This window comes from Macaca nemestrina, chromosome X, assembly GCF_043159975.1.
Source record: "Macaca nemestrina isolate mMacNem1 chromosome X, mMacNem.hap1, whole genome shotgun sequence".
In the NCBI taxonomy this organism is placed as follows: domain Eukaryota; kingdom Metazoa; phylum Chordata; class Mammalia; order Primates; family Cercopithecidae; genus Macaca; species Macaca nemestrina.
In genome coordinates this window covers 105,791,580-105,817,020 of record NC_092145.1, presented here as the reverse complement: position 1 = coordinate 105,817,020, position 25,441 = coordinate 105,791,580, and the positions used below count along the sequence as shown (strand labels likewise).

Here is a 25,441-nt window from a genome sequence, read left to right as displayed (position 1 = left end):
GTAGTGCCTAGTAGAGTGGCTGGCATGGATGGGTGACTAAGGTTTGTTGGATCAAAGAAGGAAACGAATGTTCCAAGAGATCACAAAAATGTTGGGAAAAAAGAATAACAGCATATTGGGGAAAAGGCTGAATTGTGAATTTGTTTCTCTGAATTTAGCAGTTATTAAACTCTCTGTAAGTTCTATCAGAATTTGTTTTCTCACATCTGGTTGGTGTAAGCATGATAAAAAAGTCAGGCTGTACATCAAACTATTAAAAAAAGTGTATAATATTGTTTATCAGGTTTAATTGGGTTCAACTTTATCTGCTGGGAGCTTCTCATGGAGTACTTTTGTTATGCAAGTGTTACTTATTGTGCAAGCAATTGTCTGAGGAATAGTGTGTGAAGAGTCCTGAGCATGTGATGCATGTGGGCATTTTGTTTAACTAAAGAAGAGTTTGGATATATCATCAATATTTGTGATGAACAGAAATAACTTTGTTATATTGAGACATATTCCTGGTAAACAACTTTATGCTATCTAGGGCAGATTTAATTTCTTAAGCTAGCCTATTTGGCTTTTTCCTCTAATTTCCACTGGAAATTGGATGCATTCAGCATTTTATCCAGTAAGCAGATGACAGGATGGAGAATTGCCAAGTGGTAGAATTTCAGGCTTGATCCAACAACCCTAGAAGATCCTCGCTTGTTCTCTGTTGACAGTGATTATATTCAAAAGGAGTTTCTGTAGTGGATTTATCAATTGGCCTGACTAGAGAAAAGAACATAAGGTATGGGAACTAACTGCCACAAATAGGGAACATCTGTATAAATTCAAGATGAAGAGTCAATTTTAACGCAGACAAAAGTCCAGACAATGAAGACTTCCTAGAGATAACTGTTCAAACTTGTCCTTGATCAGATACACTCTGCTCTGCCAAGAACACAACTGATATATCATAGTTATTCCCAAAAGCATAGATCTTAGCAGGCAATACAAGTTTTACCTTCTATAATTATATTGATATGTTGTTTGCATTCTGTGAAAAATGATACTTAATGCTAATTTAAAAATGTACATGTTTCTGTTATCAACTCAATAAAGTACAGCTTTATGAGCCATTGGGTCAAAATCCGAACTTCTTGGATGAAAACAAAGACATTGGATGAAAATTGCATTGGTTCTGCTATTCTAAATGTACTAGATACCAATAAATTGATTAAAATAGATAAGTTCAGGAGCCATGAAAATGTAGATGCATTGGCTCAAAAATATATCAACAACCTTAAACATTTGATACCAGGAAAGTTGTAGTATGTGGAATAATATTAACCAGATAATATTAACTAGGATCATTGGAATATTAACGAGAATCATTGGAAACAAGTGACTGAAAGTTGGCATTTAAATGGAAATGCTTTTCAAGCTTCAGGTTGTGCTACATAATCCATGAGCTTATATTGATAACATAGGCTGACAGCGAGCTTTAGAGCTAAGATTTTCAGGACTCAGATGAACAGAATTGGAAAATGGAAACCACTGTAACATACTAGTGTTTCTTAGCTTTGCACTGAGGTCTTCTTCTCTCGCCTCAACCATATAATAGGGAATAATTTAAGACCATTCTGACACAAATCAATTTGGGTAATGGCACTACATGATGTAAGTCTGACCTCATTAATGGACTTAGATTGGGAGGGCAGAGGAATGCAAGATGACTAGAGCATGGCATCAAATGAACCAACCAATAGACTGATCCTCCACCTCTGAGGAATATTTAGAGATTTGTAACTGTACAAAGAGAAATAAGAGAAATGCATCCCAGTATAAAATGAGCTTGTGTGTATTAACAGCTTTTAAGGACAAGCTTCAGATGTTTGTTCACTGAAAAGTGTATATTGAAAAGTGGAGGTAAAGCTGTTTGGCTTGCAGCATATGAGATGCCACCAAGGAAGGAGCATAACATTTCTGATATGCAGCCTTTTTTTTTTTTTATTATACTTTAAGTTCTAGGGTACATGTGCATAACGTGCAGGTTTGTTACATATGTATACTTGTGCCATGTTGGTGTGCTGCACCCATCAACTCGTCAGCACCCATCAACTCGTCATTTACATCAGGTATAACTCCCAATGCAATCCCTCCCCCCTCCCCCCTCCCCATGATAGGCCCCGGTGTGTGATGTTCCCCTTCCCAAGTCCAAGTGATCTCATTGTTCAGTTCCCCCCTATGAGTGAGAACATGCGGTGTTTGGTTTTCTGTTCTTGTGATAGTTTGATGAGAATGATGGTTTCCAGCTGCATCCATGTCCCTACAAAGGACACAAACTCATCCTTTTTTATGGCTGCATAGTATTCCATGGTGTATATGTGCCACATTTTCTTAATCCAGTCTGTCACTGATGGACATTTGGGTTGATTCCAAGTCTTTGCTATTGTGAATAGTGCCGCAATAAACATACGTGTGCATGTGTCTTTATAGCAGCATGATTTATAATCCTTTAAAAACAAACAACCCCATCAAAAAGTGGGCAAAGGGGCCGGGCGTGGTGGCTCAAGCCTGTAATCCCAGCACTTTGGGAGGCCGAGACGGGCGGATCACGAGGTCAGGAGTTCGAGACCATCCTGGCTAACACGGTGAAACCCCGTCTCTACTAAAAAATACAAAAAAAAAACTAGCCGGGCGAGGTGGCGGGCGCCTGTAGTCCCGGCTACTCGGGAGGCTGAGGCAGGAGAATGGCGTAAAAACCCGGGAGGCAGAGCTTGCAGTGAGCTGAGATCCGGCCACTGCACTCCAGCCTGGGCAACACAGCGAGACTCCGTCTCAAAAAAAAAAAAAAAAAAAAAAAAAAAAAAAAGTGGGCAAAGGATATGAACAGACATTTCTCAAAAGAAGACATTCATACAGCCAACAGACACATGAAAAAATGCTCATCATCACTGGCCATCAGAGAAATGCAAATCAAAACCACAATGAGATACCATCTCACACCAGTTAGAATGGCGATCATTCAAAAGTCAGGAAACAACAGGTGCTGGAGAGGATGTGGAGAAATAGGAACACTTTTACACTGTTGGTGGGATTGTAAACTAGTTCAACCATTATGGAAAACAGTATGGCGATTCCTCAAGGATCTAGAACTAGATGTACCATATGACCCAGCCATCCCATTACTGGGTATATACCCAAAGGATATGCAGCTTTTTAATAGCTGAAAGGCAGTTAGCAAAAAGGAGTTGTGTCAAATAGGGCTCTAAGATAAATGTAAAATAAAGAAGAGTTCAATAAAAACTTATGTGCTTTGCCTTGTACATAAGTATGTGAGACCTGAATGTGAGTATGAATTATTAGTCATGAAATAGTGATCTGTAAACCAACATCTTCTGAAATCTGTTTTATTTAGCAATTACGTGACAGTGTCCTGGTTGATGCTAGCCTATCAGGGGTCAATAGGAGACAAAAGGGCTCACCACTACTCCCACTAAGGATTAAGCTCAAAGCCAGATGGGTCAAGTGTTTGTGGGAGCTTGTGCTGACCTGTAAATGAAGAAAGACCTACCATGAAACTAGTTTGAGAAAATGAAATGTTCCTGGTAAAGATAGAGGAAAAAGAAATGCTGCCTTGTTGAGAAGATGAAGCTTCCAAGAGTAGCAAATTCTTTTATCTCCTTGTTCATGTTTTTCCTTTGTTCAATAAAATATTTCAAGCATTCAAAAGCACAGGGAATAATGCTACACTCCCCACTCAGATTTGTCAAATCTTGGAATTTTGCCTAATTTGATTCAGATATCTTTCTTTTTAGGAAATAAAATATTACAGATACAGTTAAAATCTCTGTGTACTCCTCCCAATCCTTTTCCTCTCTTCTCTTTCTCTCTGTCCGGTGGTCACCACTATTCTGAATTTGTTGTTTGTTATTTCCTTGGAAGTTCTTATACTTTTGCTACATATTAACCTATTCATTGACAACATAGAATATTGTTTTATAGGTTTTATAATTAAGTATAAATAGTATCATAGTAAATATATCACTCTGTAACTTGCTTATAAACAAGATTATAGTTTTGAGGATTTTTGCCTTTTTAATATAAATGTAGGGAGTACAAGTGCAGTTTTGTTACATGAGTATATTGTGTAGTGGTGAAGTCTGGGCTTTTAGTGTACCTATCAGCTGAATAATGTACATTGTACCCATTAAGTAATTTCTCATCATCCACTCCCTTCTACCCACCGGCCCTTCTGAGTCTCCAATGTCTATTATTCCACTCTCTATGTCCATATGTACACATTATTTAGTTCTCATATATGAGTAAGAACATGCGGCATTTGATTTTCTGTGTCTGCATTATTTTACTTATGATAATGGCCTCCAGTTCTATCCAAGTTGCTGCAAAAGATATAACTTCAGCCAGGCGCGGTGACTCACGCCTGTAATCCCTGCACTTTGGGAGGCCGAGGTGGGCGGATCACGAGGTCAGGAGATCAAGACCATGTAGACCCAGCTACTCGGGAGGCTGAGACAGGAGAATGGCTTGAACCCGGGAGGCGGAGCTTGCAGTGAGCTGAGATCACGCCACTGCACTCCAGCCTGGGCGACAGAGTTAGACTCCATCTCAAAAAAAAAAAAAATGTGTGTGTATATATATGTATATATAATATATATACACGTATATATATTATATATACATATATATAAAATTTCATGCTTTTTACGGCTGAATAGTATTCCATGGTGTATATATGTCACATTTTCTTTATCCAACCATCCATTGATAGACATTTCGGTTGATTCCATATCTTTGCTTGTTGATTCCATAGTGCTGCTATGAACATACATAAGTGCAGGTGTGTTTTTGATATAAACATACTTTGGGTAGATATCCAGTAGTAGAATTTTTCCTTTGGGTAGATATCCAGTAGTAGAATTGCTGGATCGAATGGTAGCTCTATTTTTAGTTGCTTGAGAAATCTCCATACTGTTTTCCATAGAGGATGTACTACTTTATATCTCTACCAAAAGTGGATAAGCATTCCCTTTTCTTCACATCCTCGCCAACGTCTGTTATTTTTTGTCTTTTAAATCATAGCCATTCTGACTTGTGTGAGATGATATCCCATTGTGGCTTTAATTTGCATTTCCCTGACGATTAGTGATGCTGATTTTTTCATATGCTTGTTGGCCATTTGTATGTCTTCTTTTGGAAAATGTCTGTTCCTGTCATTTGCAAATTTTTAATGGGGTTATTTGGCGTTTTTTGTTGTTATTGGGTTGTTTGAGTTCTGTGTAGATTCTGGATATGAGTCCTTTGTCCTATGCATAGGTTGCAAATATTTTCTCTCATTCTGCAGGTTGTCTGTTCACTCTGTTGATTATTTCTTTTGCTGTGCAGAAGCTTTTTAGTTTAATTAAGTCCTATTTACTTATTTTTGGTTTTATTGCATTTGCTTTTGAGTTCTTAGTTGTGAATTCTTTTTTTAAATTTTTATCTATTTATTTATTTATTTATTATTATTATACTTTAAGTTCTAGGGTACATGTGCATAGCGTGCAGGTTTGTTACATATGTATACTTGTGCCATGTTGGTGTGCTGCACCCATCAACTCGTCAGCACCCATCAACTCGTCATTTACATCAGGTATAACTCCCAATGCAATCCCTCCCCCCTCCCCCCTCCCCATGATAGGCCCCGGTGTGTGATGTCCCCCTTCCCGAGTCCAAGTGATCTCATTGTTCAGTTCCCCCCTATGAGTGAGAACATGCGGTGTTTGGTTTTCTGTTCTTGTGATAGTTTGATGAGAATGATAGTTTCCAGCTGCATCCATGTCCCTACAAAGGACACAAACTGATCCTTTTTTATGGCTGCATAGTATTCCATGGTGTATATGTGCCACATTTTCTTAATCCAGTCTGTCACTGATGGACATTTGGGTTGATTCCAAGTCTTTGCTATTGTGAATAGTGCCGCAATAAACATACGTGTGCATGTGTCTTTATAGCAGCATGATTTATAATCCTTTGGGTATATACCCAGTAATGGGATGGCTGGGTCATATGGTACTTCTAGTTCTAGATCCTTGAGGAATCGCCATACTGTCTTCCACAATGGTTGAACTAGTTTACAATCCCACCAACAGTGTAAAAGTGTTCCTATTTCTCCACATCCTCTCCAGCACCTGTTGTTTCCTGACTTTTGAATGATCGCCATTCTAACTGGTGTGAGATGGTGTCTCATTGTGGTTTTGATTTGCATTTCTCTGATGGCCAGTGATGATGAGCATTTTTTCATGTGTCTGTTGGCTGTGTGAATGTCTTCTTTTGAGAAATGTCTGTTCATATCCTTTGCCCACTTTTTGATGGGGTTGTTTGTTTTTTTCTTGTAAATTTGTTTGAGTTCTTTGTAGGTTCTGGATATTAGCCCTTTGTCAGATGAGTAGATGCCTAGACCAACATCCAGAAGAGTTTTTCCTAGGTTTTCTTCTAGTATTTTTACAGTTACAGGTCTTACATTTAAGTCTTTAATGCATCTTGAGTTAATTGTTCTATGTGGTGAGATATAGGGGCCCAATTTTATCCTTCTGCATATGACAAGCCAATTTTCCAAGGACCATTTATGGAATAGGATGTCCTTTCCACAGCATATATTTTTGTCAACTTTGTAAAAGATCAGTTGGCTGTACATATGCAGCTTTATTTCTGGGTTCTATATTCTGTTCCATTGATCAGTGTGCCTATTTTATACCATACTGTTTTAGTTACCATAGTTTTGTAATATAATTTGAAGTCAGGTAATGTGATGTCTCCAGTTTTGTTCTTTTTGCTTAGAATTGTTTTGGCTATTTGGGCTTTTTGGTTCCATATGAATTTTAGGGTTGTTCTTTCTAATTATGTAAAAAAATGACATTAGTATTTTGATAGGGAAAATCATTAAAATGTATTAGTATTTTGAGAGGGAAAATGGAATTCTCCATTCCTTGCATTCAATCTATAGATTGCTTTGGCAGTAGGGTCATTTTAATGATTGTCATTCTTCCAATCATTGAGCATGGGGTGTTTTTCCATTTGTTTGTGTCATCTATAATTTTGTTTTATCTTTAACAGTGCCTGTAGCCTTCATTTGTTATTTTTCACTGCTGTTTACTGAATGCATGGATCACATTCTATTTGTTAATGCCCTGGCTTATTTAGGTTGTTTTCAATTTTCCCTGTATCAACTATTGCTGTACTGAGCATTCCTTTACCTTTCCACCTGTATATATGAGCAAGGGTTTCTTTAGAAAATGTACTTCAGAGTGGTATTGCATGAAGAAACATTTTGATGAGCATGAAAGATGTCAGGATGTGTCACCCACTGCACTCCAGCCTGGGCGACAGAGCGAGATTCCATCTCAAAAACAAAACAAAACAAAACAAAACAAAACAAAACAAAACAAAACACATTTATTGAGCACCTAATATGCCTAGCTGCTGTCTAGGCACCGGGAATATGACAGTTAATGGGATTCAGTCCTGATGTCAGTGCTTCTCAATGTCAATGTGCATATGAATCACCTAGGAATTTTGTTAAAATGCAGACTTTTAATTCATCAGGTCTGGGTGGGATCTGAGATTCTGCATTTCTTAAAAGTTCCCAGGTATGCCGATGTTGCTGGTCTGGGGACCTCACTTTGAATAGCAAGGGATTGGAGGATGCCTGGATGAGTGTTTATGATACATGATGAAGAACAGGTAGCATTTGGATGTGGCACCATCTGTGTAACTGTGTGGCATCTGACAAGGTCTGTATATGTGGAATTTAAGTGATCATTGGTGACAACCAGATAAGGGAGAAATGACATGACATTTGATTAAGCACGACTAAGTCTGAATGAATGTGTGTGATGTCTAAGTAAGTGTGAGTAATATGTAAGAATGTGTGTGTGTGTGACATCTGAAGGAGTGTGTGTAAGATCAGAATGTATGAAATCTGAGTGAATGCATGATGCTTGAGTAACTGCAAATCTTGTGAATAAATGCAAATAATTTATTGGAGTCAATAGCACTATAGGTTGATCCAATGCACTATTTATAATTTATATTAAGTCTCCCTTTTATAGCTGAGAATCATTTTCCAAGTTTTTGCATCCAGAGGCATCATCTACAACTTCCTTTCCTTTTCTCTTGGCCTTGGATATAGCCTATCATTTCTTTCCCAGTTGTTCTGTTTCTGGAGTGGGGATAACGAGAATATTCAGTTACTTGTTGAGGTCCCTTCCAACTTAGGTACCAGGGAAAGCAAGCTCCAAATATATTAATTAATCCATTCCTTGAGCTGCCCCACCCCATCCCCCATGTCAGAGTCATGAATCATAGAGTATCTTCTGGGTATTCAGCAGTCATGCAGTTGCATTTCCCTCTCTTGCTCCAGGGGCTCCTCAAGGAAGTTGAACGGCATCAGAGGTTAGAAGGGTAGCAGATGGTGTAGTAAGATGAGCCCAGGTCCCAGGTAGGGTATAGCCCAGTGGGAGTAACAACTCAAAACCTCTGCCAGGTCCTGTAGGTTAACAGACCCCATCAAGATCAATAACAGAGCTTCCAATCTTTTTTTAGGGGCAGACAGGAGGAAAGACCAATTGACAACATCATCAGTCCAGCATCTCAAGACTGGAAAAGACTTTGGAATTTATGTGAAACCAACTGCCTACCCAAAGAAGGACTGCCTTCCACTCCTCCCGCAAGGTTCCAGTCAAGGAATAATCCATACTTCTATATAGCTCCGTGGATGGAAACCATCATTCCAGGGGTCAGGGCCTTAGGCTGACACGGAGTTGGCTTCCAGATTTGTGTTTGGTTAGATCCAGTAATACAGACTGCCAACTGAGAACTCCCATCTATGATTTTTCCTGATTGATCTGTCTTCTTTGAGCTTTAAAGTCCTTATCCTGTCATCCACAAAACCACCTGATTCCCTTGAAAACTCTTCTCTGCCATCACAGCCTGCCCCTGTTCAGAACCATTTAGTGGTGACTCATTGCTGACAGAGTAATATCCGCATTCTTTAACCTGGCATTCATGCAAGGGCATAGCAAAGGGAGAACATATGTCCATGGATGCAAGTTTACAAAAGTGCCACAAAGATGCCAGCCAATAATTTATTTCAACATTGCATTGAGTAATTATCTATAGATTTGCTGAACATCAGGTGTATGAATGCACTCTTTTTTTGCTATGCATTTATTCAATTCTGAGCTATTCTAGCACCAGTGTAAGGAGAGAGGGCACAAACACATTACATTGAGCTTAGGCACCATTTGTGTTCACCAATCTTTTCAGACTCACTCCTTCCAATTTCCTTCCCTTTTAGCTGGGTTGTATGTAGGTAGAAGTGCTGTGAGGGAAAAGCTACCTCCACATTCTGCTGCAGTGGAAGAGGGAAAGTGTGAGGTGGAATGGGGCTATTCCTTTTATCTGGGTCATTTTTTTCTCAGATAATTGAGCGATTCCCCTCCTTAGCTCCTTTCTTTCCTAGAGTGAGTGACTGCCCTGGTTTGCCTAGAACCAAGGGATTTCCCAGGGCATGAGATTTTCAGTGCCAAAACCAAGACAGTGCTGGGAAAACCAGATGGTTGATCACTCTAGTTGCTCAATTGTCTACTTAATGGAGGGCTTCTCCTGACCAGCCACTCTATCTAAAATAATGCACACTTCCTTCCCCACAATCTCTTTTGTTTTACCTTACTTTATTTTTCCATTTCAGCTCTGTTTGTTTGCTTATTTTCAGTCTCCCTGGCTGCAATGTAAGCTCTATGAAGGTGGAATTTTTTTCTGTCTTGTCACTAATATATCCCTAACACATAGAACAGTACCTGATACATAACAAGCAATCGATACCTACTGTTGCCTGACATTCGTCCAGTTTGCTTCTAGAAAGCTTGAGACATTGTTGTTTTTTAAAAAATTGCTGAACTCCAAGGCTTGGAGGACTTACTACCTGTCATGGCTACTGGCGATCACTTACTCTGCCAGGTGTCCTGTTAACAGGGTTTGACCTGTCATTTAAATGTAAATACGGCTTAGGTTCCACTCTGTAATTTTGAGCTGTTTATCCTGGCAATCCGACCTCCTTAATACCTCTTGTATTCCTCTCTTCTTTAAATCCCATTGTCCTTGTTCCAGATTAGGCCTTAATACCTCTAAAGCATTGACTGTTAAAACAGATCAAACTCATCATGCTCCAATTTGGTTCTAGCTTCAGGGTTTTTGCTTTAGTTATTTATTTTCTCTTGCTTAGAACATTCTGTCCCCAGATCTAGTTGTGGGTGGGCCCATTGTTTCATTCGGGTCTCAACTGAAATATCACCTCCTCAGGGAGGCTTTCCCTGACTTACCAATCCAAAGAAGCCCCAGCAGTCACTCTTCTTTTACCCTATTTCATTTTCTCCATAACATCTATTGCTTTCTGAAATTAATTATCTTTATTTTTCTTATGTGGTTATTTACTGTTCTCCCTGCCACTAGCTTCATAAGCACAGGACTTTTGTTTGTCTGGTTCACTATTCTAACCCCAGAGGCTAGCACAATGCACAGAACATGCTAGGAGCTTCCAGGCTAGTCCCCTCCAATCCACCTACAGCAGCCTCCAAAGAGCTGTTCCTAATCTGCAAATCCGATGTCAATCTTCCGCCTAAAATCTTTACAGGCTCTCTTACTGTCCCTGGGATAAAGTCAAAGCTTCTCAGTCCAGTGTACAAGGCTCTCTAGGAACTGTGGGTATGGACAGTCCACAGCTTGTTTTTGACTTCCCTTCCCCTCTCCCCAACTTGAACCCTCTAATTCAGACGTACTAAAATGCATACAGTTCTTGGATCCTCCAGGCTTTTGAAAGCCCACATACTTTCATTCATGTTGTTTCCATTGCCTGGGATACCATTCCTTTGCCTTGGCACTGAGAAAACCCCTCCTCCTTCCTGACTGTAGAGAACCGTGTGGTTTATGAACAGCAATCTAGTTGGCAGGAGGAGTGTGTTAAGACTTTCTTATAGTTGTATATGTACACCAAAGCCACTAGATTTACTCATCTGGGATATTACTGACTTGAAAATTCAGCCAAGTCTTCTTAGGATGACTTTTAAGAAGTAGCTATATTGAGGTATAATTTACATGCCATAAAATTCACGTTATACATGTACAATGCAAAAATTTTAGTAAATTTATAGGGTTGTATAATTATTACTGCAATCCAGTTTCAGAACATTTGCATCACCTCCAAAAATTCCCTCCTGTCTGTTTACATTTAATCTGAACTCCCACCTCCAGCTCAAGGCAATGATTGATCTGATTTTCATCTCTATAAATTTGCCCTTTCTCTGAATTTTGTATAAATCATATAATATGTAATCTTTTGTGTGTATCAGTACTTTATTTATTTTATTGATGAATAGTATTTCCTTTTTATAATTTCAACTTTTATTTTAGATTCAGTGGGTACAGGTGTAGGCTTGTCACAGGGGTGTATTGTATGATCCTGAGGTTTAGGATGTGAATGATCCAATCACTCAGGTAATGAGTATAATACCCAATAGTCAGTTTTTCAACCTTTACCCCTCTCCCTCCCTCCCAGTGTCTATTGCTGCTATCTTTATGCCCATGAATGCCTAATGTTTAGCTCTCACTTATAAGTGAGAATATGTGGTATTTGGTTTTCTGTTCCTTTTTAAATTCACTTAGGATGATGGCCTCCAGCTCCATCCATGTTGCTGCAAAGGACATGATTTTATTCTTTTTTATGGCTGCATAGTATTCCATGGTATATATGTACCACATTTTCTTTTTCCAATCCATGATTGATGAACACCTAGGTTGATTCCATGTTTTTGCTATTGTGAATAGAGCTGCAATGAACATATGAGTGCATATGTCTGTTTTGTAGGATGATTTATTTTCTTTTGGATTTATACCCAGTAACAGAATTGCTGGGTCTAAAGGTAACTCTGTTTTAAGTTCTTTGAGAAATCTCCAAACTGCTTTCCGCATTGGCTGAACTAATTTACATTCCCACCAACAGTGTGTAAGTGTTCCTTTTTTGCCACAGCCTCAACAGCATCTGTTATTTTTTAACTTTTTCGTAATAGCCATTCTGATTGCTGTGAGATGGTATCTCATTGTGTTTTCATTTGCATTTCACTGATTATTAGTGATAATGAGTATTTATTTATTTATTTTATTATTATACTTTAAGTTCTAGGGTACATGTGCACAACATGCAGGTTTGTTACGTAGGTATGCATGTGCCATGTTGGTTTGCTGCACCCATTAACTCGTCTTTTACATTAGGTATTTCTCCTAATGTTATCAATCCCCCAGCCCCCACCCCACAACGGGCCCTGGTGTGTGATGTTCCCCTCCCTGTGTCCATGTGTTCTCATTGTTCAACTCCCACTTATGAGTGAGAACATGTGGTGTTTGGTTTTCTGTCCTTGTGATATTTTGCTGAGAATGATGGTTTCCAGCTTCATCCATGTCCCTGCAAAGGACATGAAGATGATGAGTATTTTTTCATACGTTTGTTGGCTACTTGGTTGCCTTCTTTTGAGAAGTGTCTTTTCATGTCCTTTCCCATTTTTTAATGGGGTTATTTGTTTTTTGCTTGGTGATTTGTTTACATTCCTTATAGATTCTGGATATTCGACCTTTGTTGGATGCATAGTTTGTGAATATTTTCCCCCGATTCTGTAGGTTGTCTGTTTACTCTGTTGCTGTGCAGAAGCTCTTCAATTTAATTAGAACGCACTTGTCAATTTTTGGTTTTGTTGCAATTGCTTTTGGGACCTTAGCCAAAAATTCCTTGCCAAGCTTGAGGTGAAGAAGGGTATTTCTTAGGTTTTCTTCTAGGATTTTCACAGTTTGAGGCCTTATATTTCAGTCTTTAATCCATCTTGACTTAATTTTTGTATATGGTGAAAAGTAGGAGTCCCCTTTTATTCTCCTGCATATGGCTAGCCACTGAATAGCATTTCATTGTATGTATATATCACATTTTGTTAATCCATTCATTTGTCAGTGAACAGTTTGGTTACTTTCATCTTTTGGCTATTGTGAATAATGCTGCTGTGAACATGGCTGTCAAATATCTTTCCAAGAACCTGCTTTAGCTTCTTTTCAGTATATCAAGCAGTGGAATTGCTGTACTGGGCAAGGATTTTTTGAGTAAGATCTCAAGCAATGAAAGCAAAAAATAGACAATGGACAGATGTGATTACATCAAGCTGAAAAGCTTCTGCACAGCTAAGGAAACAATGAATAAAGGGAAGAGACAACCTGCAGAATGAGAGAAAGTATTTGCAAACTATGCCTCTGACAAGGAGTTAATATCCAGAATATATAAGAAACTCATTTCAATAGCACAAAAACCAAATAATCAAATTTAAAGTGATCAAACATAGACCAATGGAACAGAATAGAGAACGCAGAAATAAGACCTCACACCTCACACCTACAACTATCTGATATCTGACAAACTTGACAAAAACAAGCTAGGGGAAAGGATTCCCTATTCAATAAATGGTGCTGGGATAACTGGCTAGCCATATGCAGAAAATTGAAACTGGACTGCTTCCTTATACCATATACAAAATTTAACTCAAGATGAATTAAAGACTTAAATGTAAAACCCAAAACTATAAAAAGCCTAGAAGAAAACCTAGGCAATACCATTCAGGACATAGGCACAGGCAAAGATTTCATGACGAAGATGCCAAAAGAAATTGCAACAAAAGCAAAAATTGACAAATGGGATCTAATTAAAATAAAGAGCTTCTGCACAGCAAAATAAACTATCAATATAGTAAACAGACAACCTACAGAATGGGAGTAAATTTTTGCAATCTACCCGTTTGAAAAATGTCTAGTATCCAGAATTTACAAGGAACTTGAACAAATTTACAAGAAAAAGCAAACAACCCCATTATATAGTGGGCAAAGGACATGAACCAACACTTTTCAAAAGAAGACATACATGCAGCCAACAATTATATGGAAAAAAAAAAGCTCAACATCACTGATCATTAGAGAAACAAATCAAAACCACAATGAGATACCATCTCACACCAATCAGAATGGCTACTATTAAAAAGTCCAAAAACAACAGATGCTTGCAAGTTTGCAGAGAAAAAGGAACGCTTATACACTGTTGGTGAGTATGTAAATTAGCTCAACCACTATGGAAGACAGTGTGGCCATTCCTCAAAGACCTAAAAACAGAAATACCACTTGATCCAGCAATCCCGTTACTGGGTATATACCCAAAGGAATATAGATTTTTCTGTTATAAAGACACATGCATATGTATGTCACTGCAGCACTTTTTACAATAGCAAAGACGTGGAATCAACCTAAATGCCCATCAGTGATAGACTGGATAAAGAAAATGTGGTACATATATACCATTGAATACTATTCAGCCATAAAAAAGAATGAGATTATGTAATTTGTAGGGACATGGATGAAGCTGGAGGTCATTATCCTTAGCAAACCAATGTAGGAACAGAAAACCAAATACAGCATGTTCTCACTTATGAGTGGGAGTTAAATGATAACTCATGAACACAAAGAAGATGACAACAGACACTGGGGTCTACTTGAGGGTGGGAGGAGATAGAGGAGCAGAAAATAACTGTTAGGTACTAAGCTTAGTACCTGGGTGATAAAATAATCTGTAAAACACACCTCCAGGACACACATTTACTTATGTAACAAACCTGCACATGTACCATTGAACTTAAAAGTTAAATAAAAAATGTTCAAAATACCTGAATATACATTTCTCTAAAGAAAACATGCAAATCATCAAGAGCTATGTGAAAAATGTTTAACATCCGTAATCATCAGGGAAATGCAAATCAAAACCACAATGAGATACTACCTTACCCTCATTAGAATGGTTATTATCAAAAAGACAAAAAGTAATGAATGCTGGTGAGGATGCAGAGAAAAGGGAACTCTTACACGCTGTTGGTAGGAATGTAAATGTGTACAACCATTATGGAAAACAGTATGTAGGTTTCTCAAAAAATTAAAAATAGAACCACCATTTGACCCAGCAGTCCCATTACGGGTGTGTATCCAAAGGAAATGAAATCAGTATTTCAGAGACATTTGTACTCCCATGTTTATTGCAGCACTATTCGCAATAGCCAAGATAAGAAATCAACCCAAATCCCCATCTAGAAGTGAATGGATAAAATATCACACACACACACACACACACTCTCTCTCTCTCTCTCTCTCTCTCTCTCTCTCTCTCTCTCTCACACACACACACACACACACACACACACACACACAATGGAATACTATTAAGCCATAAAGCAGAATGAAATCCTGTCATGTGCAGCAACATGGATGAGCCTGGAGGACACTATGTTAAGTGAAATAAGCCAGGCATGGGAAGACAAACACTGCATGATTCCACTCATGTGAAACCTAAAACAGCTGATTTCATAGAAGTAGAGAGTAGACTAGTGATTACCAAAGGCTGGGAAGTGTAGAGAGCGGGGCCGGGAGAAGTTGGTCAATGGGTACAAATTTACAGTTAGACAGGAAGAATAAGTTCTGGTGTTCTATAACACAGTAGGGTGACTATAGCAAATAACAATGTAGTATGTATTTCAAGATAGCTGGAAGAGAAGATTTTGAATGTTCTCACAACAAAGAAATGATATATGTTCAAAGTCATGGATATAGTAATTACCCCAATAATTACTCCCATTTGATCATTATACAATGTATACATGCATTGAAACATCACACTGTATGCCAGAATATGTACAATTATTACGTGTCAATTATACATGTAAAAACTAATTAGATAAAGCAAAGTTCAGACTGTTTCCAAAGCTGCTCCAGGTTTTAATTTCTCTTTTGAGTCACCTAGGCACATGCACACAGCCTCAGGACAGGGCAGGAGGCTTGTGACCTCTCAGGTTCCACCCAGGAATATGCTTGTCCCAACCATGACTACAACCTCAGGATAGTAAAGCCTGAATTGTTAGGTTCTCACCCACTTGCCCACTGTCAAGCAGTCACTTCCACTGACAATGATGCTCATCATGGGCATTGTCTACTGCTCCAAGTCAAGTGAGCTCCCATTGACAGTGGTAGGGAAACTGCAGGTGCTCATTGCCTGTACCACCCTTGCAGAACTTCTTCACTTGTCTAGCTAAGGGATGGGGATAGGAGCAACCCAAGGTCAGAATGCGATAGATTCTCACTGTTCTTGTTCCAAGTTCAGCAGTTTTTAAAGTATAAACACTTCTTAGATTGTCGTATGCCTTTGGGCTCTGAAAAAGTTGTGTTTTATCAATTTTGTCTAGCTTTATAGTTACTTTTTTTGGTAGCAAGATTTGCTGATCTCCCTATTTAGCCATAGCAGGAAATTTCTCAGGATTATTTTAGTCACACTACATAAAATTGAGAAACTGCAGTTATTTATGTTGAAGAATTTAATTAATTATCATTCAATTTATATGGGATGGATGAGCAGTTGATGGAGCTTATACTGGGAAAGGCTAATATTCCACAAAGCCACCGCTAAGCCCCTATATTACCTGGTATACACACAAATCTCTCTTTTTTGTTTTCTATTGTCTGTTTATATCCATCTCCTCTCAGGTCTTGGAATGTCTCAGGCCTAGGGACGAGGTCTGAGTGCTCTCTGGTTCCCAAACTTCTCCAGCAATAACCTAGCACAGAGAATTTTTCTGTAAATGTTAAGATGAATGAATCCACCAACTGGGGAAGAGACCCACTGGAGGTGTGACCCACTGACATTACCCCCACAGTGTGGATTATCCCCAACATGACTCAGCTAGACAGGGTGAATAACAGCCTTGAAGAAGGACTTGGCAAGTTTCTCTGCCACTAACTTACTGTGAGATCCCAGTCAAAGTCTTTTCCCTCTCTAGGCCTCAGCTACTGCATCTGAGAAAGGAGAGTATTGGAGTGGAGAGTCTTTAAGGTACCTCCTACCTCTGCTTGTCTGTAAGGAATAATAATAACATTAAATACCATTTATGTATTGGAACTTGAGTTGGGTACTATGAATATGTATATGTGCATATAAATACATATATTTCATCCTTAAAACCCTGCAAAATAGGACTGATTCTCTCCATTTTACAAAGCAGAGACAGACTTAGCAGGGAGAGCTGACTGAGTCACACAGCAGGGGAGAAGGAAATGATGTGTGCCCACACCTACTCAAGTGGATGACAGTAGAGGAGACTGGACACTCTGTTCTGTACCATCAGTCTTTTGTACCATCAGTCTTTTGTACCATATATCTGTTTGCTCTTAGCCCTAGTGGTCCTTGAGCTGTAGCCCTGGAACCCTGGAGGCACAGGTTTAACCATCTCCTATGCATCCTAAGAATTTTCTGGGTCTAATGTGAACAGACAGTTAGTGACTACGTAGGGACCAGATAAGAAAGAAGAGGATTAAGGGTAGAGACTGAATGCAATGCTCTCTTCCTCTTCTCTTGCTTTTTGAAGTCTATCCATCTCTGAAGGTCCAGAAGCTTCACTTCCTCTGGAATCCCTCCCAATATTAAAACTTGTTCCAGAGGATTTGGTGCTATTTTCCTAAGCATTCCTATGTGGGTGAAGCACTCACTCCAATCAGCCTTGAAGGAGAACAGGGAGGAGGACATCTCTCTTGTAATCTCCACATTTTTCTCCTAGTGTTGCTAGTTTACCATACTTGGGAAATGCTTATTGAGCAACTGGTCGCAGAGTATGTGGTTCCACTGTAGAAGCCCTGGATAGAGTGATACTAAGGCCAGATATAGTGGGTATTTTACTTCTATTTTTGGTCACCAATTCTTTTCTTGTGCTTGGTAATACACTATCTTATGAGGTAGAGCCTATCTGCCACCAGAGAAGCTGAAAAAGCCACCTATTCACTACTCAAACTTCTTTGAAAGTAGGGCTTCGGCACATGACCAGACTCCACCAGTTACATTAATATATCCCTTGGAATCAGGAGTTGATGCTGAAGGAAGGAGGGAATGCATGGAATCTATTCTGGTGATGGGTGAATGCAGCTGAAGATGGGACAATCTGGTTTCCAGAGGCAATGGAAGTGTCCAGTCCACCACTACAAATGGTGGCATCCAGTTTCTAGTGGTGTTGTGAACAGTGTTTCCTCTTGGAAACTTCTGAGGTGAGATTTTGGGCATCATTCCTGGTTATGTTGCTTCTGTACCTGGTTCTCCAGCTCTTTCAGACTCTGTGAACTATCTAATACCTGTTTTGCAAATTCCTTTCTACTTAAATCAGTCAGAGCTTATTTCTATTGCTTATAACCAAGAACTGACACATTGGGGATTCTAGTCCTGGTTCTGCCATTGACTTGTTCTGTCCTCCAAATTAAATCGTGCACACTTTCTTTGCCTTTTTTTTTTTTTTTGAGACGGAGTCTCGCTCTGCTGCCCAGGCTGGAGTGCAGTGGCCGGATTTCAGCTCACTGCAAGCTCCGCCTCCCAGGTTCACACCATTCTCCGGCCTCAGCCTGCCGAGTAGCTGGGACTACAGGCACCCGCCACCACACCTGGCTAACTTTTTTTTGTATTTTTAGTAGAGACGGGGTTTCACAGTGTTAGCCAGGATGGTCTCGATCTCCTGACCTCATGATCCGCCCACCTCAACCTCCCAAAGTGCTGGGATTACAGGCGTGAGCCACCGCGCCCGGCCAGCCTCATTTTTATCGTCTGTTCACAATGGCGTTGCCAAATTGCAGATTCCACCTGACTTACATAAAGGCGAAGGGGATGTGATTGTTTTGACATCTATCATTGATTGTTGTGAAGAAACAGCTACATGAGGATCTGTCAGAGCTCATCACTGTGTTGTCATTTTGTGCCATGGCTTCTAGGAAGGTCAAGATTTTTGGCTGCATTGCAATAGCTTTATCTTGACTTGATCTTCTGGTACAAGTGCTACTCCATTATTATTGGGTACTTATTCCTTTGAACTGGTTTACAGTGTTTATTATAGCGAAACCATTTATTCTAATGTAGTGACATGCTTGGTGGTCTATCCAGCATCAATTTTACCCCTCATCCAATATACAGCAGCTATGCAGTTAGGTGGGGTTGACATAACCCTTACATCCAAGAATGGGCCCATATTTGTCCTAAGCCAGTTAGCACAAACTCATATCCTAGGACACAATGATTGGTTTTGAAATGGACATGCACCCAAATTAGAGTGAACATCAACTTTTCTTCAGTGGTTGTTGCTAATGGTAGTCACCCTGTGATCAGGAGTGTCAAGCTTAATATAGAGTGGCTTTGTGGAAGGGAGAATGGAGAGATGGAAAGAAGCTGGATCCTTGATGACATGATTAAGCAGCTGGACTTGTTTAGCATTCATCTGAAGCCCACTGTACTTCTGGATTCCTTTTCAGTTACATAAGCTGATACATTCTCGTTACTAAAGCAATTTGAATTGGATTTTCTGTTACTTGCAATCAAAAGCATCCTAACAAAAAGATCTATAAAATCTCAAGATGTTTGGAGAAAGAGGTGAGATTAATTAATGAATAAATGTTTTGGGAGGCCCACAGACATCTTACACTAATATATGTTCCCTACCAAAGCTTGTTTCTCCTGTGTTCCTCCATCTTAGGAAATGGCTCCAACATTCACTCAGCTGCCCAAGCCAGAAATAAACATGGAAGTCATGCTAGACTCCTTTCTCTCCCTTACCTCTAATCAAATCAGTTATCATAACATCTGCTTTTTACCTCTTTGTTATCTCTGCAGTCTGCCCTCATCTCTCCAATTCATTGCCACTGTTCTAGTCCTAATACCATGGTTCACAAGAACCTCCGTGATCTGGCTCCTGCTCCCCTCACATCTCATCCTCCTCTCCTGCCCTTGAATTCTCTACTCTCGCTATGCTGAACTGTTTCCTGCACAAAATTTGGCAGTTTTATTTATTCCCTTGTAGCAGGTCAGCTCTATGAGTGAAGGAACCATGTCCAGGTGTTCCCTTCTGAATTCCCAGCATGCAACAAAAGTGCTTGGTACATGCTAGGAGCTCAACAATGTTAGTAGAATTAATGAATGAATAAAAGAATGAATCTTTCAGCCCTTGCTCAAGATAACCCCTATGTCTGAGACGCTCTTCTCTGATGCTGTCTCCTCTTTGACTAATTCTTTGTCCTTTTAGACTAGGCTTGGATATTACCCTCTCTGGAAAGCCTGCCCTCTAACTCCCAGGCTGGATTCCTTGAATATCTGGGGCTCCTACAGATCCCTGTGCTCACTTTTGTGCTAGCACTGGTCATATTGTATTGTCATTGCTTCAACATCTGTATCACCATGTAGGTACGGTTTTCCTGGAAGTCAGAAGCTAGGTCACATTATCTGTTTTATTCCTAGGGCCCAGCATAAGGTCAGGCACAGAGAGCCTGTGGTGAAAGTTTATTGAATGAAAGGTGTACATGTGAGTCAAGAATGGAGGCTTTGTGTTGATTCATTCCTAACCACTGACTCCTCAGCAAAGCCCAGCCTTCTCCCTTATCTTTTCTTCTTCAAGTCTAGTTCCAAATACATCCACTTCTTGCCTCAGGCTTTACTGGTTCTACTGGAACTGGAAGAAAGCTCACATTCTCATCGATACTCCCTCCTTCCACTTCACTTGTTTCTCCCTGTCATCCGTCTTCCTCTTCAGCCAGCACTCTCCTCACACAGAACACTCTCATGCCCTCCTGTTTCAGGACTCAGGATGAGACCCCTTTCTTCCCTATTCTCTCCTTTTCTCCTCTTTGATAATGGTAGAGCACTCTGGTTCTGTCAGGCTTGGCATCAAGAGTATTTCAGATTCTTTGTGTTCCACTGTCTGTGCACCCTACTGTCTGTATGTCCCATTGTTTGTGTATCCCAGTGTCTTTGTGTTCCAATGTCTGAGTATCACAATGTTTGAGTATATCCCAGTGACTGTGTGTCCAAGTGTCAGCATGTTTCTGCTTCTGTGCATCCTAGTGTCTTTGTGTTCTAGCGTCTCAGTGTCCCAGTGACTGTATGATCTAGCTTTTCTCTATGCCAAAGTGTCTATGTGTCTTAGGGTCAGGTTAGTGTCTTTATATTTACCTCTATGTGTAGGTGGCAATGTCTCTGTGCCCCAGTGTCTGTGATGTCCCAGTGACTGTACTGGACAGTGTTCCGGTGTCTCAACGTCTGTGTATATATCTCAGTGTCTTTGTTTTTCCAGTTTCAGTATGTCCCAGTGACTGTGCATCTCAGTGTCTGTTTCTGAGTGTTTGTGTATTGTAGGGTCTGGGTGTGTTTCAATAACTGTTTGTCCCAGTCTGTGTGTTCCATGTTTGCATATCTCAGTGTCTGTGTGCCCCAGTGTTTGTGTGTGTTACAGTGTCTGTGTGTGTCTGTTAACTATGTGTGGTGAGGTTTGTATGTTCCAGTCAATACATTCCGTTGTCTGTATCTCCTAATGCCTGTTTCCCAGAGTCTGTACATCCAATTTTCTGTATGTGACAGTGTTGTTATTTCCCAGTGACTGCATGTCCACGTGTCTGAGTGTCTTGGTGTCTGTGCAAGTCCAAGTGTGTGTGTCTGTGTGTGTGAGTTTCCGTGTCCCAGAGCCTGTGTGCCCTAGTGTCTGTATGCCCCATTATTTGTGCATCCCAATGCCCGTGTTTCCTAGTGTTTGTGTGTCACAGAGTCTGTGAATGTCCCTATGTTGGTGTGTCCCAATGCCTGTGGAACCCGTGTGTGTGCACCATTATCTGTGTGTCCCAGAGCCTGTATATCCCAGTACCTGTGTCCTAGTGTCTGAGGGTCTCAGTGACTATAGATCCCCATGTCTCTGTATATTCCAGTGCCTATCTGTCTTAAGGGCTATGTATGTGTCTCAGTGTCTGTGTATACCAATTTCTCTTTATGTAGATGAGTGCACTAGAGTTTGTGTGCCCCCAGCATGTGTGTGTCATAGTGGCAGCATTTGGGCTGTGGATCTGAGTTTCAGTGTTTCTGTATACCTCAGCATCTGTATCTTAGTCTGTGTGTCCTAGTGTCTGTATGTCCCAATGTCTGTGTATTCCCATGTTTGTAACTTCCAGTGTCTATGTGTTCTGGAATCTGTGCATGTCCCGATGACTGTTCCAGTTAGTGCCTGTGTCAATATCTGTACGTCCCATGTTTGTGTGCCCTACTGTCTGTGTGTCTCTGGGTCTTTGTGTCTCAGTGTCTATATATCCTAGCATCTTTGTGCCCAAGAGTGTGTATATCTTTTTTTTTTTTTTTTGAGATGGGGTCTCACTCTGTCCCCCAGGCTGGAGTGCAATGGCATGATCTAGGCTCACTGCAACATCCACCTCCCAGGTTCAAGCAATTCTCTTGCCTCCTGAGTAGTTAGGATTACATGCATGCACCACCACTCCTGGCTAATTTTTGTATTTTCAGTAGAGATGGGGTTTTGCCACGTTGGCCAGGCTGGTCTCTAACTCCTGACCTCAGGTGATCCACCTGCCTCAGCTTCCCAAAGCACTGGGATTACAGGCATGAGCCACTGCACCTGGCCTGCATATCTTTATATGTATATATGACAGTGTCTTTATGTTTCAGAATCTATATGCTTCCCAATGAATGTATATCCCTGTGCTTGCATTTCTTGGTGTGTGTGTCAAAGTGTCTGTGTTCCTTAGATTACATGTGTCCCAGTGCCTGTGCATGTACCTCAGTGTATGTATGGCCCAGTGTCTACATGTTCCACTGGCTGTGAGTCACAGTGTCTGTGTATTTCTCAGAGACCATTTGTGCCTGCATCTGTGTGTCCCAGTGCCTATGTGTCTCTGAGCTTGTGTATGTCACAGTATCTGTATTTTTCATTATCAGTGTGCCCCAGTGTCAGCATGTTGCAACTGAAGTCTCAGCTTCAGTTTCTGTATGTCTCCATCTCTGCATCTTAGTGTCTGTGTGTCTCCATATCTGTGTATTCCAGTATCTGTGTGTCCCAAGGTCTATGTGTACCAGATGTATATCTCCCAATGTTGATTTAACTCCATGTCCCAGTGTCTGTGTATGTCTCAGTGTCAATGTTGCTAAGTGTCTGTGTCCCAGTGCCTCTATATATCAGTGTCGATGTACCCCAGTGTCTGCGTCTTAGGTGTCTCTCTCATGTCCCAGTGTCTGTGTTTCTGGGTCTGTGTATGTTTCAGTGCCTGTGTGTTTCTGGGTCTGTGTATGTTTCAGTGTCTGTGTTTCTGGGTCTGTGTATGTTTCAGTGCCTGTGTGTTTCTGGGTCTGTGTATGTTTCAGTGTCCGTGTTTCTGGGTCTGTGTATGTTTCAGTGTCTGTGTTTCTGGGTCTGTGTATGTTTCAGTATCTGTGTTTCTCAGTGTCAGTGTGTCCCACTGTCTGTGCATTCTAGCGGCAGCATGTTGCATTGTTTCTAGTTTCAGTAATTCTGTGTGCTTCACTGTTTGTATGCCTGTGTCACTGATACTGTGTACCAGTATCAGTGGTACATGTGTGTACCTGTGTCTATGTCCAACTGTCTGTATGTCTCAGTGTCTGTGTATCCAGTAATTTTGACCCCAGCATCTCTATGTCTCAGTGTCTGGAATGCCAGTGTCTGTGTATCTCAGCATCTGTGTATGTCCCAGTATCTGTGTTTCTTAGATTTTGTATGTGTCCCATTTCCTGTTTACTTTTATTTCAATAGATCCCAGTGCTTGTGTGTTTCAGTGAGTGGGTGTTCCAGAGTAAGCATGTGTCTGTATTTTCAGTGTTTTTGTGTGTCTTGCTGCCTGTACCCCAGTTTCTGTATGTTTGTTTCTGCATATCCCCAGTGTCTATATGTCCCAGTGTTTGTGTCTCCAGTGTCTATGTATTCTAGTGACTGTGTATTACAGCGTTTGAATATTTTCCAGTGTCTGTATGTCTTAGTTTCTTAGTACTCCAGTATTTGCATGTTCCAGTATCCATGTGCTGCAATGTCTGTATGTGTCCGTCTACGTGTCTCAGTGTCTGCACATCCCAGTGACTGTCTCAGTGTTGGTGCACCAGTGTCTTTTTCTCCCACTGTCCGAGTGTCCCAATGACTGCATACTCCAGTGTTTCTGTACATTCAAGTCTCCATGTGTCTCAGTGTCTATATACCCAAGCACCTATATGTTCCAATGTTTATGTATCCCATTGTCTGTATACCCTGATGTCTATCAGTTCTAGCTCTGTCTTTGTCCCTGACTGTGCACCAGTGTCTGTGTGTCTCAGTGTCTATGAGTCCCAGTGTCTATGTTTCCCAATGTCTGTGTGTCCCAGTATCTGCTCTCAGTGCCCATGTGTCGCAGTGTCTGTGTGTCCCAGCATCTATGAGTCTCAGTGTATGTGTCCAGTGTCTGTGTGTCCCAGTGTCTATGGGTCTCAGTGCCTGTGTGTCACAATGTCTATATATTTCCTAGTGTCTGCAGATCACAGCCTCTCTGTATTCTAATACCTGGGTGTCCCAGTATGTTTATGTCCTAATGACTGTATGTTTCAGTGTCTGTGGGTCTTGATGTCTGTGTCTGCCCCAGTATTTATGTTCCTCAGTGTCTGTATGTCCCAGTGTTTGTATACCTTAGTGACCATTGCATGTTGCATTGTGTTTCTTAGTATCAGTGTTTCTGTGTTCCTCTGTATTTGTATCCCAGTGTCTGCGTCAGAATGTATGTTTGCCCCAGTATCTGTATAGCACATTTCTATGTAGTCCCAAGTCTGCATGCATAACTGTTTGCATATGCCTCAATGACTGTACGTCCCAGTTTCTGTGTGCCCCAGTGCCAGTGTACCTCACTGTATGTATATCCCAGTATTTGCTTGTTCCACTCTTTGTGAGCCCCAGTGTCTGTGTATCTCAGTGTTTTTTTTTCATGCCCTTCTCACTGTGGGACTCAGTTTCTGTGTGTCTCTGCGTCAGCATGTAGTTGTGTCTCTGAGTTCCAGTTTTTGTGTGCTTCAGTCTCTGTACCTCAGTTTCTGGCATCCCAGTGGCATGTGTGTCTCAGGTTCTGTATATTCCTCTGTCTGTGTATTGCAGTGTCTGTGTATACCTGTACCTGTGTACTAGTGTATGGTCCAACTATCTTTGTATGTCAGTGTCCCTGTGTGTTCTGACATGTGTTCTAATGTCTATGTGTGTTAAATATTAGTGCATGCCAGTGCCTCTATGTGTTTTAGTGGGTGTCTATGTTTTCCAATGGCTGTATGCATCTTTTTTTTTTTCTGAGACAGAGTCTCGCTCTTGTTGCCCGGGCTGGAGTGCAATGTCACGATCTAGGCTCACTGCAACCTCCGCCTCCTGGGTTCAAGCGATTCTCCTGCCTCAGCCTCCTGAGTAGTTGGGATTACGGGTGCCTGCCACCATGCCCAGCTAATTTTTATATATATTTTTTAGTAGATACAGGGTTTCACCATGTTGGC

General features: G+C 40.6%; 1 long non-coding RNA gene across 1 annotated transcript in view; it reads left to right on the top strand.

Annotated features, from left to right (window-relative positions):
• Positions 1-11,331, top strand: part of LOC105493776 (uncharacterized) — a 91,703-nt gene extending 80,372 nt beyond the window's left edge. Inside the window, exon 3 of the long non-coding RNA XR_011618461.1 lies at positions 8,572-11,331. This is a non-coding gene — a long non-coding RNA (uncharacterized lncRNA). The remainder of the gene's footprint in view (positions 1-8,571) is intronic.
• The last annotated feature ends 14,110 nt before the right edge of the window (positions 11,332-25,441 follow it).